We start from the raw sequence: 17176 nt of genomic DNA on the forward strand, positions 1-17176 counted from the left end.
TCAGCTTTTGGACAGATATCAACGAGCATTTTCTAACCCATGTTGAAAGGCTGCTGTTGTCCCCAGATCCTGGGTCAGCTTTTCGCCCTGCAGACAAAGGGTTCCTACAGATCCTCTTACCATGCAGATTTCAACCTTTTCTGTGCCGTCTGCCTGAAATACCAAGCAGCGTGTTATATAATGTGAAAACTTTTACTGCTATATGTGATCTATTCTTTACCCAGGGCTGAAAAATTTGTCAGAGGCACAAATGTCCTGCTTGGAACAGATCGGACCAAGTAGGTTTCATAACCCCTTATTTTTGAGTTAGTTGCTCACGAGAATGGAGTTTCCCACTCTTTGAACCATACTTTCCAAAACTTGAAAAAGGAGTTGCCTGTTAGTATCAAAAGTGAGATAGACAGGAGTTGCTAAATTGCTTTCAGAGAGTTTCCTGTGAGCAGTAAGGATGTAAGGAACAGATTATACACAGTTTGAAGTACAGTATAGACAAAGTGCCTCGGATAAATGCCGTGACAGTTTTCCTCCAGGGAGGCCATTGTTCAGAGGCAAGTTCTGTGGATATATTGTATACTGTACCCTCTGTCCACTGTGAACAAACCTTTTTGGTCCTTAATATAGCAATATATGGCAAGGATGTTTGAATAAATCAGCATCTTTGTTTAGTAGACCGATTGGCCTGTAAGATCCCAGATACATGCATCTTGTTCTAGACTTAGGAATAGCTGCTCTTCCAGTTTTTCCTCTGCATCAGGGGGATATCTCCAACTTTCCTTAGCTGCGTCTTTACAATTAAAAAATAAATAAAACTCTTTTATAAATCCATTAAATCCCAGTGTTTGTTGTTTTTAATATCACTCCTTCACTTCCTCTCCTGAGATTTCTAGAGTTGGATTCAGTGATTTTCATTCATATTCTGCTCTCAGCTAGGGATCTAAGTAGTAATACTGTCTCCATTTAGCTTACAAATGGACGAAAGCTCCTAACAGTATTCAGCAAAAGAACTTCAACATATTTTATTTAATGTTAAATTACCATCTTTATTGACAGCAAACCGATTTCTCGCATGCTTTCTTCATCATACAGTTGAGTAAATGTTTAGTTGACTAAATTTTCAGTTATAATAGAACTCATATTCGTAGTACTTTTGATAGGTTGTGGTTCAATGGAACTTGCCAGTTTCAAGAGCTTTTCAGTTTTGCTCTTTTGAGTAGCATTTTGGAAAGAACTCCAATATTTCTCCAATATTGCTGTTGGCTGGGATTCTTGGCTCGATTTATGGCTTGCTGTTGCTCAGAATGCACAATTATTATTATTATTATTATTATTATTATTATTATTATTATTATTATTATTATTATTATTATTTTCCAAAAATAAAATACAATTAGACCAACATTTTCCAATATACATTCCATTAGTGATCGACTTCTCTTCCACCGTTTCCTCAAATTATCTATTACTGTTGCATATTGCATGCACAATAAGTATTAGTCTGCTGCTTAGTGAGAGAGCATCATGCTTGGCAAAAAGCAGCTTGGCCCAGTCTGAGCTCTGGGGCTTTACTGAATGCGCCTCGAGACTGATGCTGCCATGGTATTTGGCTCTGTTGCTAACAAGGATCAAGCGCACAAGCTAACGTGCTAATATGAAAGATCCAAGTAGATAGAGATGAAAGAAGTTTACAATTTTCAAAGAAAAATTGTAAATATGGGCCCATCAACAGTTTTTTTTTTAAACACACCAAAAGAATGGCACAATATTACCATCAAGAAGAGTATTTACAGGCAACTCTAAACTTACGCAGGGTTTACATGCCGGGGATAGTACATAAATCAAATGCAAGGACTAATTACACTGAAAGGGTTTGTTAAGGTGAATCCCCCCACCACAGTGTGGAACACTAAAGTCAGAAAGGAGTTACTTTCATTTATTTATTTGGGTCATTTTTTTTTTTGCCCTGCTATTTAGCCAATAAGGCTCTCAGAGTATGCTACGTACGATCAGTCAGGGCTTTTTTTCCAGCCGGAACTCCCTGGAACTCAATTCTGGCACCTCTCGGGTGGGCACCACTGCCATTATAAGAGAACAAGGAAGGTGCTCATGGTGAATTCTGGCAGCTCTTTTTCTAGAAAAATAGCACTGCAATCAGTTGTATATATCCCACCTTACCCCTACCCCCAGCAAGGAGCTCTAGGTGGCATGTATGTGGTTCTCTCCTCATTTACTCCCCACAAGGACTCTGTGAGGTTAGGCTGGGAGGCAGTGACTGGCTCAAGGTCACCCAGTGAGCTCTCACGGCTAAAAATGTTGAAGTCGCTCAAGTGCATGCAAAACAGGCAAGGGAGATTTTTGCACAACGTATACAGCTCTTTTATTTAGGACACAATAGAGAATCTGGAAAACACACACACTTGCATGCATATTATAGTACAGAGGTAGCCTTTGTTCTTTCAAGAGTCACAGTTTCTAGGGGTATTTTGGCTAAATATAGCTGTGTGGGGAATTCAATTTGGATCAGGGCAGTGATGCAAGGAGAGGGAGGGAGAGGGAGGTCTCCCCCCGCTGTCTGCTACTAAATAATAATAATAATAAATTTTATTTATATCCCACCCATCTGGGAGGCTTACAACATATATAAAAACACAACAAAACATCTACTCTTAAAAAACAAAATATCCTATACAAGCAACAAACCAACCAATAAATCAACAGAAACCAACAACAACAACAACAACAACAACAACTGGGCCAAAGCAAACAAGATGAATTTTAACAAGGAGAAATGTAAAGTACTACACTTGGGCAAAAAAAAAAGAAAGGCACAAATACAGGATGGGTGACACCTGGCTTGAGAGCAGTACATGTGAAAAGGATCTAGGAGTCTTGGTAGACCATAAACTTGACATGAGTCAACAGTGTGATGCAGCAGCTAAAAAAGCCAATGCAATTCTGGGCTGCATCAATAGGAGTATAGCGTCTAGATCAAGGGAAGTAATAGTACCACTATATTCTGCTCTGGTCAGACCTCACCTGGAATACTGTGTCCAGTTCTGGGCACCACAGTTCAAGAAGAATACTGACAAGCTGGAACGTGTCCAGAAGAGGGCAACCAGAATGGTCAAAGGCCTGGAAACAATGCCTTATGAGGAATGGCTTAGGGAGCTGGGTATGTTTAGCCTGGAGAAGAGAAGGTTAAGGGGTGATATGCTAGCCATGTTCAAATATATAAAAGGATGTCATATAGAGGAGGGTGAAAGTTTGTTTTCTGCTGCTCCAGAGAAGCGGATACGGGGCAATGGATTCAAACTATAAGAAATAAGATTCCACCCAAACATTAGGAAGAACTTCCTGACAGCGAGAGCTATTCGGCAGTGGAATTTGCTACCAAGGAGTGTGGTGGAGTCTCCTTCTTTGGAGGTCTTTAAGCAGAGGCTTGACAGCCATCTGTCAGGAATGCTTTGATGGTGTTTCCTGCTTGGCAGGGGGTTGGACTGGATGGCCCTTGTGGTCTCTTCCAACTCTATGATTCTATGAACAACAATAACAATAATAACAAACAGTTTACAGTTATACCCCAACTAAACATTTAACTGGAGATGATAGGGAATTGAACCTTCTTTTGTGCTGTTTCAGGGAGCTATGCTTCCTCCTCTTGAACATCTTAGAAATGGGAATGTAATTTGAATAATATATTTTGGTAATGCACCTATACTCGGCATATGTGGTCTCAGTTGTGTAGGTTGAACTAAGGAGTTGGGAATGAGCTGGTGGACTGAGCAGGCCAGAGGTGCCTTTTATCATCTCCAGCACTACGGATGGTATTCAACAGAGTTTTGCTCAGGGTAGACCCATTGAAATTAATGAACCTAATTTATGAGTCATGCTCGTTAATCTCAGCGGGTTTACTCTGAGCAAAACATAGCTGACTACCACTCCTGTAAGTGTAACCCAAAACAACAGCTCATTCCAAGGAAGTAAGCAGAGCACCAAGAAGCTTCATTGATATGGGTGAGAATTTAGACAATCCATGATGATTTGCACTTAAATGCATCAGCTATGCCAACACCTGTCTCCTTAGCCATGTTTATCATGGTCAGTCCCAAAAGAAACACAGGAGTGCCTGACATACTAAAGATATAAACTTGGCACAGAAGCCTTACTCCCCAACGTCTTTTAATCAAGTTCTGAATTACATACATGGGATGTACGCCTTGCTGATGTAGCAATGTAACAAATCTGTCATTCCACTAGATGTCCTCAAAGAGTAAAAATATTATATTGTAAGGGCAAACTGTGAAACCCCATTAAGGCACTTTATTCAGCGCAAACAGCATAAATACGTGATAAAAGGTAAAGGGACCCCTGACTGTTAAGTCCAGTCGTGAACGACTCTGGGGTTGTGGCGCTCATCTCACTTTACTGGCCGAGGGAGCCAGTGTTTGTCTGCAGACAGCTTCCGGGTCATATAGCCAGCATGACTAAGCTGCTTCTGGTGAACCAGAGCAGCACAAAGAAACGCCATTTACCTTCCTGCTGGAGCAGTACCTATTTATATACTTGCACTTTGACATGCTTTCGAATTGCTAGGTTGGCAGGAGCTGGGACTGAGCAACAGGAGCTCACCCCGTCTCTGGGATTCGAACCGCTGACCTTCTGATCGGCAAGCCATAGGCTCTGTGGTTTAGACCACAGTGTCACCCGCGTCCAATTGTGTCATATTCCTTCTCCCCGTGTACTACTTGTTAACACCTCATCACATGTGCCACACCAGCACACATGCATGCCATCGACAGAAGAATGTCTTATTGGGCCTAGAATAACCGCACACTGCAGGAGAAGTTGCCCGGCACACTTAAGATTAGGGAGAAATCCCCAACAGAATGCAGACTCCAATTTATATGGAAAGCAAAGGTTCGCAGTTATTACAAAATAGAAAGGCAATTAATAGGTGTGAAATATGAGTACAACTGTAGGAACAAAAGAGGCTGCCTTAAACCATTGGTCCATCTAGCTTAATAGTTCCAACACTGACTGGCAGTGGCACTTCAAGGTTTCAGGAAACAGTATGTCCAGCTTCGGGAACGTGTTGCTCCCTCCCTTTGCCTGTGGATAAGCAGAACAAAGCAAAGCAGTCCCTTACCATTTAAATAGATTTTAATGATCACAGTGAAAGAACCAAGCGTCCATTCTCAGAGTAAAGGTGCTCCCCATTAATGTCCACACCCACTTCCCTACCCTCATCACTTCCTTGCCTTGCAACCCAGTCTCGCAACCACTACCTTATCTGCTCTACCTGACCTTGGACTGATAGGCTTTCTAACGAGAGAGAGTCTGTTGGCTCTCTCTCTTCCAGTTCTTCTTCACTTCATCCCAACTTTTGTCTTCTGAACTATGCCCCTCTGCAAACCACTGTTCCAAATCTATACTGTCCCACTGCTTCTGAGCAGCTTCAGGATCCTGGTCAGGAGCAGGGGGAGAGGGAGGCTCCCACCATTCCTCATCAGAGCAATAATCCTCAGCCTGGTCTACGACACAGTATTTCCTAGCTCTAGCTGGAGATGATGAAGATTGAACCTGGGTCCTTTTTCATAAAAAGTGTATACAGTACTGTACCCTTGGGCTGTGGCCCTGCCCACATTAATGCACAGGCTTACACAAACACAAACACAGCATGGCCTGGACTGACGGTTCAATCGACTTATCCAAGGGAGGGAGGGAGGGAGGGAAACCACGGCTGCCATATAAAGAGAGGAGAGGGTCTTAGGGATCCAGCATGCTATAATGGAGGCCTGAGCATAATAGGACACAATCAAACAAAATAATGCAGGATTGGGCCATGTGAGGGTTGTGCAACTGTCTAGCTGAATCCAATCACTTTTAAAATATATCTAGGGTGGAATTCAATGTCACATTAAGGTGATTGCTTCATCCGTGCAAGCTTTTCTGCTTTCCAGAATGATTCCCCCCCTCCTCAACCCACCATGCAGTCTTTTTGGGGTTTCTCCCAACCCTGCCAAACAGATTTGGGGAAGGTGTAGGGGAAGGAGAAGGGAGATTATCACAGTGTGTGTATGTAGCCGGGATGTAATAACTTTGCTGAAGCTTCGTGTTGATGAATTGTGTGATGGCATACCTCAGAGGCACAATGTCCTCTAAAGTACATTTGCAGCATTCGCATTCAGAAACAGAAACAGAAATTTTGCAAAGGCATAGACTTGCCTTTTACAAAGGCATAGACTTGCAGCAAGTCAGCACTGATGTTTTGCTCAAATTCATGTCAGAACTCAGCAGGAACCAAATTTCAGACACAGGACCTATTTGCCATGCCAGGCAGGCAATGTGTGTGTGTGTGTGTGTGAGAGAGAGAGAGAGAGAGAGAGAGAGAGAGAGAGAGAGAGAGAGAGAAGAGAGAGAAAGCAGTCCAGTCCAGAGTACTAGCACCCACTTTAGTGATACTATGATATTTCATCTTTAATTTTTTTGTAATGGTACATACTCCCCACCTTGCCAAGTGATGAGAGCAATGTGGGTTTGACTTCCTTTAGATCAGAGCACACTGAGGACTTGTCACATTTTTGTAATGTTTTATCTACAAGCAAGTAGAACCTGCCGTGCTCTGAATCAGTGTTCCTGCCTGCCAATCAATCAACCATGCCCTCCTCCACAATACTCCATTCCATTTCTCCCTCACTGTCCTCTTGCCCCAGTGCAATTTCATGGCCACTGAGCATGCTCAGGCCTCATTGGGCTGTTCTCAGGTTTCCCTCCTCATTAGGATTTCCCCCCTAATTTTTTTTGGTAAACCACATTTTATGTAAACCACTTTGAGGTTTAATTATACTAAGTGATATAATTTTTCAAATAAATATGCTTTTATAATATGATATTACTTAATATCTGTTTTGCTAGATAAGAAAACGGGTGGGTATGCTATATGGTGTGAAGCTCTCCTAAATGGGAAGAGGGTAAGATTAAAAAAACACCACTTGCAAGAGGCGTCCCCACAACCATTAATGCCCAGTGTTTAAATCTCTGGTTGCTGAGATGCACTTTGTTTTGAGTTGAAATTTGCAGGAACCTGCTTGCATCCAGAAACAGTTTATGTTTAGAGTTTTAAAAAGTTTGCTCACCCTCAAAGGAGCCCACCAGTCTATGTGTTTTTGTGTGAAGAACTGTTCTGAGTATAACTCCTGTCCTGAGTGGAAAGAGATAAGCTCAGGGAAGTGATTTGTGCTGAGATGCAATAGGGCAGATTGGAAATGAGGAATCCTCTCTTTGAATCAGATACCTGGAAGCCACTCGGTAGGTTCACATGTGGGTTAAGCAGCTCCATGATTCATTTGAGACCAGGTTCAGTATCCTGGTATTGGAGCGTAGAGTGTGCTTTGATTCTGCCCAGTTTGTTGCACTGAATGTCTGCTACTTGGACAGCCAAAGTTATTTAGGCCCCACTCGGAAAATACCCCACTTTTGAATTATGGAATGTTATCTTCAGCACCATGGACAGCACCTAGTAACATAAGCCAAAAATAAACCCAAACAGAGATCCAAAGAATAGCAAAACGAAGCTCTGCGTGCCCAAAGGTCCTTTGGACTCGGGTTCTTAAAATAGCAGCTTCCCATGCGACATGACAAAATGAAAGGACTTTCAAATGAAAATTGCAATTTGGCACAGGAATCTGCTGCTCAAAGGAAGGGGAGTTGTTCATTTTAAAATCACAGATCATGGAAGAGTATAGTAGCTCTTTTGATACTGGTCCTAGTCTTCAGTGTAGAGCAAGGATTCCCAAACTTGGGTCTCCACTGGTTTTTGGACTACAGTTCCCAGCATCCCTGACCGCTGGTCTTCCTAGCTAGGGATGATGGGAGTTGTATTCCAAAAACAGCTGGAGACCCAAGTTTGGGAAACCCTGGTTTAGAGTGAGAATCCTAACAAATCCAAGTGGAATAACCTTAATAACAATAAGATGCATGCTGTTAGAAAGTTGAAGTGCGGTATCCAATTAACGTGTCCCATCAGTGCAAGTACAGTGGTACCCCGGGTTACATACATTTCAGGTTACATACTCCGCTAACCCAGAAATAATGCTTCAGGTTAAGAACTTTGCTTCAGCATAAGAACAGAAATCGTGCTCTGGAAGCGCAGCGGCAGCGGGAGGCCCCATTAGCTAAAGTGGTGCTTCAGGTTAAGAACAGTTTCAGGTAAGAACGGACCTCCAGAACGAATTAAGTACGTAACCAGAGTACCTGTATTTATGCTTGTGCAGTGGAATTTCCCTCCCTCTCCTCCCTCTGCACACAGCCCATACCCTCTCCATATCAACTCTGGAGTGTTGGGAAGAATCCAGAACACATTTAGTGAGCATGATGGGAAGGGGGGAGGATTCCATTGTGCAAGCGTAAATCCTTGTGTTATGTGAATTACTTGGCGCTACATTGGATACAACCCTAAGTTCCTTGTGGCAAGAGCTATTGCGGATTACAGTTCGCCACACTGGATGCAGGCAATGGACTTCATCTGTGACAGTGGCAGCTGAAATAAGTTACACTGCAAGATGTGCCAAGTAAACTTTGAGAAACAAGAAAACGATAGTTCAAAATGAAAATAAATAAATAAATAAAAACCTGATTACTAAACGTGTGAGTACATATTACAGTTCATTAGGAGGTGATTTACCCTGCAAACTGCCTAAACTTAGAAGTTCAAGCTATGAGAAATGCAATCAAATTGTAGATTCAAGTAAGTAGCCGTGCTGGTCTGACGCAGCCGAAATATATAAAAAAATTGTCCAGTAGCACCTTAGAGACCAACTAGGTTTGTTCTGGGTATAAGATTTGGTGTGCATGCACACTTCTTCAGATACTTGTAGGTGCCTCTGGACAATTTTTTATTTATTGCAATCAAATTTGTTAATTTTCCAGTTCCACAGCTTCCTTTTGAAGCTGCTTGGTGCACACAATAGAAGAGTAATATAGAAAACTCTCAGTGAGTCAATGTGCACTACGTGGTGTACAGATTTTTTGCTCATAAGGGGAAGGGAATGGATAGGAATAGAGGAAACTGCCTTATAATGCAGTTGAGCGATGTTGAGGTGAGCGATGTTGGCTGGGAGTCCAACAGCATTTGAAGGTCAACATTCTCCCCATCCCTGGTTGAAACTAACCAACCAAAGAAAAATTCCAGCTTGTGACTCAGGTTGGCTGTTCTTTTATCTCCTGCAGACTTGGGGCTTGGCTTGATAAGATCGTCCAGTAGAAGGAAGCACTTGAATCTGCGGGTGAGTCAGGGCCAGGGGATAACACCTTTGAGGGTTCTGGCTCAGGGTGATGTAACTAAAGGAAAGGGTCTGCTAATGCCTCTGTTTTGTTTCTAATCAAGTGTATCTCAGTACAGCCAAGGCGAAGGTTATATAAATGCCATAAAATCGAGGAGGCTTCACATGTTTTTTAATATTAATGCTGTTGATATTTTATAGATTATAAAAGCCACCTTGATTTGTTAATCATATGACTTCTGCTGGAATTGTGATGTTTAGTGTACTTTTAGCTGCCCCATTGTTAATAATGTTTTATACTTTGTAATTGTTTTATTGACGATTTGCTAATTATTTAATATGATTTAGGCTCTATATGCGATGTTCTAATGTGTTTTATTACATCGTTTTTATTTATTGTTTGTAAACTGCTTTGGGATTCATTTGACTGAAAAGTGGCATAAAATTACAATAAGCCAAGTCAAGTCAAATGCACCAGGAGTTGGAAATTCCTGCCCCTGTGGGTCAGAATCTTATCCTGGGCTAGCTTTGACAGGTGAATGAGGCAAACCACCTGTCCATCACCTGATGTCATGATGGTGTCAGTTGCTTGACAGAAACACACAAAGGTGGGTTGTTAATTTCATCATTTTGCTCCGTTCATGAATTGCTTCTCCTAAAATATCTCAAAGCAATTTCACAATAAAAGGATCAACAACAGAAACCATTGCACTGGTTCGTACACACACACACACACACACACACACACACACACACAATTTAAAAAAGACCCCAGTTAGAAACACTTTCATATGTAAAAAGAATTTTAAATCCAATGCAGAAACAGAATAGGAGAAAGGTCTCTACTTAAAAAGCTCACTGGGGGAAAAAATGAATGTTTCCAATAGGTGCTGAAAAGGCAGCAAAGATTGTGCCTGTCTAATACGAGGGCATTCCAAGGGAATTCTACCACGCTAAAGGCCCAATTCCTATATAATACAGAATGGACCTCCTGGTGACATTTGCGGGAGGCCCTCCCTCAGATGCATTGATCAGCTGGGCATATAAGGGCTGTAGATCTGTTGGGTATGGCATATCCTGTTAGAACAGCAACGTGCCATTCTGCGTACAGCGAAGCACTTCAGCTTCCGTTTTGTGCATGTTGAGAACAGACATCCTTATTAGCGCATTGTAATCTGGGGTGGGTGGGTGGAACGGTTGTAGCTAAAATGTAAAAGGACCGCATAGCTGCTTCTTGGAACGCTGGGGGGGGGGCGAGGTGAGCTGCCTCCCGAGCGTCAAGGTATTGCAGCACTCACAAAAGAGGTCAAATCATTACGCAAGAGACTGCACTGCACTCAAGCAGAACAGGTGAATTGTTTTTAAAATCCCTGGGAGCTGTGGAGATAAATGGAATCGGAGGAGAATAGCAATAAGCAGGGCCGGATTTAGGTTTGATGAGGCCCTAAGCTACTGAAGGTAATGGGGCCCTTTAAATGTCCAGCTGTCCTTTGTCATCAACAAATTGTCACTGTTTTTTGTGTTGAATATATGCTATATGGTAATTTATGGACATAATAGGTTTCTAAAGCCATTGGCACTTAACAAAATATGTATTTTATCAAAGTAATTGAGGTAGAAATAAGCAAACCAGTGATATTTTAGGGAGCAGGCTAGCAGGTAGGGCCCATTGCTTACATCATAGGAGCCTACACAACACAAAACATTGTTGCTGTATGTAGGTTTTATTTTATTTGTTTTTTATCTTATATTTTGGAAATGTACATCCAGTTTTTGTTCCTTTAATTTGTTGGGGCCCCCCCAAGAGAGTAGGGCCCTAAGCTACAGCTTGTTTAGCTTATACGTAAATCTGGTACTGGCAATAAGTATTTAAGGAAAGTAGCTAGTATAGTTATATAGTTGCTTTGTGACACTCTAATTTAGCAGGTTTGTTTGCTAGGAAAGCTAAAGAAGAACTGCAAGAGCTTAACTAACAAAATTAGCAATTAAAAAAACCCCAATTAAAACATGATGTTAAAACCAGTTTAAAATATGCCCCCAAACCTCATCCGCTAAATAACTATGAAGTGTTAACCTCTATTTGCAGATAATGCAGGTAGGCCTATATATTAATGGGAGGGAGGAGTTGTAACCAGTGAGGTCAAAGAGAAATGGAGTGCAAAATGTACAAACTGTGACAATTACAATTCATTTTCTTCTGACCTCACTCCTTACTGCTTACAACCCCCACTCCAATGCTGTATGTGTATATATGTCTGCAACTGAGGATAATACTTCGGGCAGCTGGTGAAGTGGACTTTAGCCCATGAAAGCAGATGCCATAATAAATTAGTTAGTCTTGAAAGTGCCACAAGACAAGTTTATTGTTTTTGCTGCAACGCTGCCTAATATGATCACCCCTCTTGAAATCGTTGCATTTAAAACATAAGTAACACGTCTGTTTATTTTAAACTGCAGCTTTATGGAGAAATTGGTTTAAATTCAACTTAAATTCTAAACAGATCTTGTATGGGAACAGATCTTCAGTACACATTTGAGAACTGCCAACATTTGTCTTCATTACTCAGCCTCTTCATACAGATAAAACGACAGCCTATTATCTCTGCTCTCTGACGCCTAGGGAGAAAAATGAGTACATGAAACAACAGACCCAAGTCCACTGTAAAATAATTTTTTTTTAAAAAAAAGAGAGCCATGTTGGAGGGAGGGAGGGAGGGAGGTTGGGTGCATCTTAAATCCTAGTGCACCAAATTCATGGTCAATAGAATTTGGAAATATCTGGATAAAGAGCGAGCAATATCAGTGACTGGTGGGTTGAGGTTGTTACTCCACACCCCCCCTGGCATTTTTGAAGAATGGCAAGCTAGAACACTAGCTGTTTACATCACTACAGAAAAGAGACAAGAACTGAAAACTCCCAACACCAACACAACTGAAATCTGTATTTCAGGTATCTATCAGGCACCTGCATGACATTTTGAACACAACACCTCCCAACTCATGTTTTTCTCTGTTCAGCTTGTTTCTCCCTCAGAAAATCCAATGTTATGGAATACCTGCACAATTTCCCCAAGTCACTTGTGCTCTACACATTCACTTCCCTATGGTCTGTATCGCTTCTCAAGAAATCAACTCTATCACTTCAGCCTTTCCATTTCCATACAGAAGTGTCTTAATGTAATCTATCATGTTGGGGCAGTGAGGGGGTAAAGGATTATTTAACCCTCACCCCCATAATGGCCCCAATGAACACCCCCCCCAACATTTGGGACTGAAGAAATTAGGATTACTCGCTTGGCTGAAGCAGTACTTTTTGGGGGTAAATATATAGATATATGATAAAAGTGATGTGGGTGGCAGCACAAAATGGCTGCCATGTGCAGCAAAAGAAAAGAGAAAAAGAGGTGCCAATATTCTGTACCATGAGTTTAGTCACACCGAAAAGGAAGAACGAAAAGGAAAAAGAGTAAAATTACTATTCCAGCTGAAAACAGAACAGCAATTAAACAGTGCTGTTAAAATGATGGTGTCTGGAAGCACCCTGTTTGGGAAGCAGTATCATAGAGTTGGAAAGGACCACAAGGGCCCCCTTGCAATGCAGCAATCTTTTGACCCTCTGAGATTGAGGGTCTCCTGCTCTACCAACTGAGCTACCCCAGGCCGGTGAATGAAGATTTGCTTCACAGAGCCCCAGAGATAGGGCAAAATGAGGCGGACTCCTAAAAAGCCAATAGAAGATGCTTCCCTATTTTATTATCCACAGAGGTGCCTGAGTCATGGAGTGTCATAGTAAACAGACAAACATGTTTAGTATCTTCTGTTCTAGTACAGCAGCAATCTGCTCCCTTCCCATCTGCCTGGGACTCAAATTGATTTGTTTTTCTGCAGAACCCTTCCTCTCCGAAGATAGAGAAAAAGATATATGAGCTTACTTTAGCAAGGAGAGCTTGACCATCAAACACACAGCCAGTTAGGGACTCTGTTTGCCTCCTGTTGCTGGGTGGGAAAGGTTGTTCAAGTCAGCAAGCCTTTCCTGGACAAAAATCATAGCGCTGTGATGGACTCAGAGGTAATATGCTCAGATTCAGGGTTTAAAAAAAAATGTGGAGAGGTTACAGCTAAAAGGTGATCTATAAATACGATCAATAATGGAGCATCAATTCTATCAGGCTGACATTTTCTTATTTAGCAACCGCCTAGGTTTATACCTATCCCACCCATATACACCAATAACTTCATTGTATCTAAAGTTCATGAGGTCCTACCATAGCTTGTGGAAATATTTTGAAATACAGTAGAACCTTGGTTCTCGAACGGCTTAGTTGACGAACAAATCAGCTCCCGAACGCCGAAAACCCGGAAGTAAGTGTTCCGGTTTCCGAACGTTCTTTGGAAGCCGAGCATCCGATGCGGTTGTCGGCTATTGTTTCCGGGGCACCTGTGCCAACCGGAAGCCCCGTCTTGGTTTACGAATGCTTTGGGAGTCGAACGGACTTCCAGAATGGATTACGTTCGAGAACCAAGGCTCCACTGTATTTCAAATGACACCTGCTTATTCTATGTCTAAGGCATCTTTCCTAGACATAGCCAAACCAGTTTATTGCTTGCTAGTCCATCAGGCCATAAATAGAAGATAACAGACGATAAAAACAACAATAAGATGCATACATACAAAACACATTAAACTGTATTGGAATATAATGATATTGTTATAGTCAGGGCTTTTTTCAGGTGCGCACCATTGCCATTATCAGAGAACAGGGTGAGTTTCAGCACCTCTTTTTCTAGAAAAATAGGACTTGTTACAGTGATTCATTAACACACATTCCCATCTAAAATATTAAGCAATTTCTGTTTCCTTAAAGTCAAACTAATAAATTTGGCCTTCTTATATGTCCCATAATAACCTGTTCCAGCCAGTATACAAATACTTTTCTGCCTAGAAGAGTTTTTTCTAGTCCCTGATATTGGAACCTTCTTAGATATATTTTTAATTATTCAGGTGGAGACCTGGCATAAAATTATCTTGATATCTGATATCATCAAAGTCTGGCAATAAAGAGATCTCGTTCCCACTTACTCTTGAAGAAGGAAAAATATATAATGTAATGTCAGGCTCCAAGCTCAGCTACCTTTGAAGTTAAACTGGTGTTTTTCTTGCATCTCAGCTCCTGTTTGTTTAATCAGCGGCCAACATCTGTTATTGTGTTGCAGAATTTACAGAACAAATCTGGCTCTGAATAGAACATCAGTAATAAGTTTTTGCTTTCTTGCTGCTGCTATTGTTGTTAGTTTTTGTTTGTTTGGCTGAAAATTAGTCTGAGGTGTGGGCATATTTATTATGATTGCTCAGCTCCAACAAAGAAAAAGCATCAGAAAATGCTGAGCCCTTCCAAATGAATTTCATGTAATGGGTCCCCCCCCCAAAAAAACTGGAACAAAACATTGTCATGGAAAACATTCCAGATGACCAGTGCTAAACTGAAGTATTGACTATTACTCAATTGGAATAGCTGGTTCATGGGGGGGGGCAGGGGGTAGGTTGGGCACCAGATGGAAAGCCCCAAAGGTAATTCTTGAACCAGTAAACCAGGGATTGGGGAAACCTCCAAACTACATCTCCCATCAGCCAATGGCCAAGGAACATGCTGGAAGTTGTAGTTCAACAAGTGGAGGACCATGGGGCTCCCATCCCTGAAATAGGTGTTTTGAGTGCTGGAGAGATGGTTTCAATGGATTATAAAGTTATTGTGGCTGTAAAAGGTAAAGGACCCCTCACCATTAGGTCCAGTCGTGTCCGACTCTGGGGTTGCGGCGCTCATCTCGCATTACTGGCCGAAGGAGCTGGCATACAGCTTCCGGGTCATGTGGCCAGCTTGACAAAACCGCTTCTGGTGAACCAGAGCAGCGCACGGAAACGCCGTTTACCTTCCTGCTGGAGTGGTACTTTGACGTGCTTTTGAACTGCAGGAGCTGGGACTGAGCAACAGAAGCTCACCCCGCCGCGGGGATTTGAACCGCCAACCTTCTGATACTCAAGCCCTAGGCTCTGTGGTTTAACCCATAGCGCCACCCGCGTCCCTATTGTCGCTGTAGATGGCTTCAATTTGTTTCTGCTTTCTTAGAATGGCAATGGCACACACCTGAGAGGTGCTGGTAGTGAGTTCTGGCAAGAAAAGTCCTGAATCTACTTATGCCATCAGGAAAAAATATATGAGGAAAATAATTAAAATAATTGGAGAAGATTCCTTTTGACTTTCAGATCTGTGATGACCCATTTAAGCACACAAGTCACAATTTGATGTTACAGCCATTAAGTTATGGAAGTGCCTGTGTGAGCCAATCTTTGGTGATAAATGCCAGCCTATCCATTTGGGAGTCTGATCTCTCAAATCACTTGCCCTTGCTAGGTTTTTTTTAATTAAATATTGTGATTTGCATTATCTTGTTTGTAAGTTTCCTTGTGGTTTTGATTATCTTCTTTGTACATTTACCTGTGTTCAGAAGCATGGGTACTTTGCAATAAAACAAAAAGTTACAGCACTTTTTGGAACAAAGAATCAGGTGGTTGGGAGAGGAATGAATTGTGAAGAAATGCATAGGCTTTGCTGAAAAGAGTTAGGTTGTGCAGCCCCACCAGAGATAAGACAGTGGTTTTACACACAAGCACACACGGTGGACCTACAAAAAGAATAAGACATTTCTTTATCTACTGGTAATCTGCTAGAGAAGTTCTTGTGTTGTTCCTGCTCATAAAGTCATTCAAATGACCAGTTAATTGACAACTTTTGACCTGTCTATTGATTGCTAAATGTATAATAATTGGCCACTTAATTGACTAGCTTTCGAAAACAATTTTGGTAATGATTTTGCCCGTGAGCATCCAGCGTGTAGAACTGTGTTGATACACTGATGATGGGAACTTCATATCTCTCTCTCTCTCTCTCTCTCTCTCTCTCTCTCTCTCTCTCTCTCTCTCTCTCGCACACGCACACACACACACACACACACACACAACATATTTGAAAGCATTGCTGTTTCCTCACAAGCTCTCAACAGTGTCACATCATAGTCCAAAGTGAGCTAAGGACTAATTCCAGAAAGCAGCCAAGGAGGGACAATCCCAAAAGGAAGGCCAGGCAGAAGTCTCGTTCTGAGGAAGTCATTCAGCAGTCCTAACAGGTGGTGCTAAATCAGGTGCAGAAACAGTATATTTACACATCTTTAGTTATATATTTATATCTATATTTATGTCAGGGACTGGACTGAGGAGGAATGGTGGAGACCGCCTCCTCCTCTTCCTCAACCTTCCCGAGAAGACGAAGGCAGTATAGATTGACAACAGTCGTTTTCAGAAGGTCACGGCTCAGAGACAGGAGAGGGACAAAGCTGGGAAATCATGGAAGAAGAGGAGGGGGGAGGAGCAGAACCAGAGCAGCTGACTGACATGTTATCGTTAGAAAGCATTCCAGACCCCCCTTCTCCCAGAACCCGGAGAACAGTGAAAGTGGGAGAGCAGAAAGCGAAGAAGCAAATGGCCTTAAGCAGCCACCATAAGGGGGGTGATGCTGTTGATGACTGAGAAGGAAGCGGAGGTGGGAGGAGTTTACTAGGGGCAATGGTAATGGTTTACACCATTACCAAGGAGGCAATATTTCTAAGCCTCTCTCTGTGAACATTAAATAAAAGACATTGGTAAGAGCTTCTAGTACATCTTTACTGGCAGCCTGCCATGAGTGGGAGGGAACGAATTCCCTGAAACCTGAACATTTAAGACATTCTATTCTACCTATAAATTGTCAAAGAATGGTTTACAAAAATAAAAGACTATAATATTGGGGCAAGGAACACCTCAGTGGGGAGACCATTCCACAGATGTGGAGCCACCACTGAGAAGC

At 42.0% G+C, this 17176-nt stretch overlaps 1 long non-coding RNA gene across 1 annotated transcript; it reads right to left on the bottom strand.

Moving 5' to 3' along the window:
- Window positions 1-11623: 11623 nt before the first annotated feature.
- LOC117042893 lies at window positions 11624-13333 on the bottom strand. Its single transcript, XR_004426102.1, has 2 exons — window positions 13211-13333; window positions 11624-11894 (listed from the first exon to the last, which is right to left on the bottom strand). It is a non-coding gene; the product is annotated as an uncharacterized LOC117042893 (long non-coding RNA).
- Window positions 13334-17176: the final 3843 nt, after the last annotated feature.

Source organism: Lacerta agilis, chromosome 2 (genome assembly GCF_009819535.1).
Source record: "Lacerta agilis isolate rLacAgi1 chromosome 2, rLacAgi1.pri, whole genome shotgun sequence".
Taxonomy (NCBI): Eukaryota; Metazoa; Chordata; class Lepidosauria; order Squamata; family Lacertidae; genus Lacerta; species Lacerta agilis.